The 2,261-nt window shown below is 39.1% G+C and overlaps 1 pseudogene; it reads left to right on the top strand.

Moving 5' to 3' along the window:
* Positions 1 to 1,067: 1,067 nt before the first annotated feature.
* On the top strand, positions 1,068 to 1,194 carry LOC145294318 (U2 spliceosomal RNA; annotated as a pseudogene).
* The last annotated feature ends 1,067 nt before the right edge of the window (positions 1,195 to 2,261 follow it).

The following is a 2,261-nucleotide window of genomic DNA, read 5'->3' as shown; positions in this document are numbered from 1 at the left end:
CAATAAATCTTGTTTTCCTTATTAGAAAGCCTCCAAGATCCCCAACCTCCAAAAACAACAATATTTTCTTTAGCCCCTCCCCTCCTCTCGAAATTCACACCAGCTTGGAGGAAATCAAACTAAACACTAACACCCCCCACCTCACCGCCAAATTTTTCTTTTCTCCCCTACTTAGGACACAACCCCTCCTCCCTGCACTTAGAGGCTGCCTTCAAAATCCTGGTTCCCTTACAAACCATAGTGAAACGGGTGGTCTAGCATTTCAGATAAGGTTGGGAGGGCCTTACTAACCGGGTTTATCCCCCTCCCCACAAGTCCCTCGACAGAAATGAAATTTTATTAATATTGTTATCTTTTTTGTATTTTTTGATATTAAAAAAAAAAAATTTAAATTGGGTTTAAATAGGAAGATCCCCCCCCTCCCACCACACACATATAAATAAAAACTTAAAAGGGTAACCATAATTAAAGATGCTGGCCGAGAGAAAAATCATTCAAAATTTCCAATAGAGACGAGATGGATCAACCAATTTCACCATCTTTTTGAGTTGGCCTTGTGCCTAAGTTTTTTGTTCATTTTCCCTAATGTAATTTTTTTCCTGTGAATAAAAAAATTTAATATCTCAAAGTGTAGTATCTGTTCCGGCAGATACTGCAAGCAAAGACCATATGTGGAGGCAACCCCACATATAAGACCTTGGTCAATGTAGGGGCAACCCTCCATACCAATTGTCACTATCCAGCTCCCCTACTCCTCGTGGAGTTGGTCCCCATTTCCTTTTCACTCCTCACATTAAAAATCGGCATTGTGCCTTATTTGCTCGGTGGGGGAGCAAATAATTACCTTTTTCTTGGCCTTTTGGCCAGGATAAAAGTGTAGTATCTGTTCCGGCAGATACTGCAAGCAAAGACCGTATGTGGGGGCAACCCCACATATAAGACCCTTCATACCAATTGTCACTATCCAGCTCCCCTACTCCCCGGGGAGTTGGTCCCCATTTCCCCTTCACTCCTCACATTAAAAATCGGCCTTGTGCCTAATTTGCTCGGTGGGGGAGCAAATAAATACCCTTTTCTTGGCCTTTTGGCCAAGATCAAAGTGTAGTATCTGTTCTTACTACATGCTGTACTTATTGTGATATAAAGTGGGGGATCACTTTTCTGTATTAATTTAATGTAAAATGATCACCCACTTTAAAACCAGTCAGTCTCAAAGCCATTCAAGTCATTCTCCAGATCATTCAAGTTGTTTTGGAAGGATTCCAGTTATTTTTTAAGCATTCAAGTCATTCTTAAGGTCATTCAATTCATCCTTAAGTTCATTAAAGTCATTCTAAGTCATTTACTTTTTATTTATTTAAGTAATTTCAACCCATTTTTCGGTCATTTTAGTTTATCTTTAAGAATTTCATGTCAATTCTACATTCACGCATTCATTCATTACATGAGAGCACGCGACTAATGGCTATCGGCCTTGTTACTGAGAATCACGAGTAAATCCCAGAAATATCCGAAGCAGTTTATGACTTGAAACAACTCTCTTTTATTTTGTTTTTTATTTGGGGGAGTTTTTCAACTTTATGTTTTTGGGGTGGTTAATTTTTTTGACGTTAGACTTAATATTTCCAGGATTGACTCGAGATGTCCGTCAAAGTACTCAAGTTCTCTGAATGCCCATTTAGTCCGTTTTCTTCCCCTTTTCTTTCCGTCTTCTTTCTTTCTGTCTTTCTTTCTATCTATCATATTTGTTTGCTTTCTTTCTTTGTTTTGCCTGTCCACTGTCTGTCTTATTTCCTTTCACTCGTTTTTCTTCTTTTTCTTTATTTTCCCCTTTTCTTTCATTTTATCTGACTCTCTTTTGTTTCCTTTGCTTTCTTTATCTCCCTTTGATTTGCTTCCTTTTACTATTTCATTTCGCTCGTTCTCCCTCTACACGCATCTCTTCGTTTTCTTTCTTTACCTAATCCTTACAGTTATCTTTCTTTTCTTTTTTTGTATTTTTTAAAATAATCTCATCGATTCTCCTTTCACGCTTTTATCCTTTTTTCCCATTCGGTTTATCCTAATGCATTTCAATTCCCGACGGCATCAAGCTTGATCGCCCGTTAATTCGATTGGCGCCAAACCGGTAAGAATCCGCGCACTAAAAACGACCCAACCGCTCGGTAGTCTATTTCACGTCCATTCTCAGACACTGATGTCTTCCAGAACGGCGGTAAGGAGATGACTGTGGCTTAGTGGTTAACGGCACGGACTGACGA

This window comes from Euprymna scolopes, chromosome 15 (assembly GCF_053919585.1).
Source record: "Euprymna scolopes isolate OS-2025 chromosome 15, ASM5391958v1, whole genome shotgun sequence".
Classification (NCBI taxonomy): domain Eukaryota; kingdom Metazoa; phylum Mollusca; class Cephalopoda; order Sepiida; family Sepiolidae; genus Euprymna; species Euprymna scolopes.
This window is presented reverse-complemented; position numbering and strand designations above follow the sequence as displayed.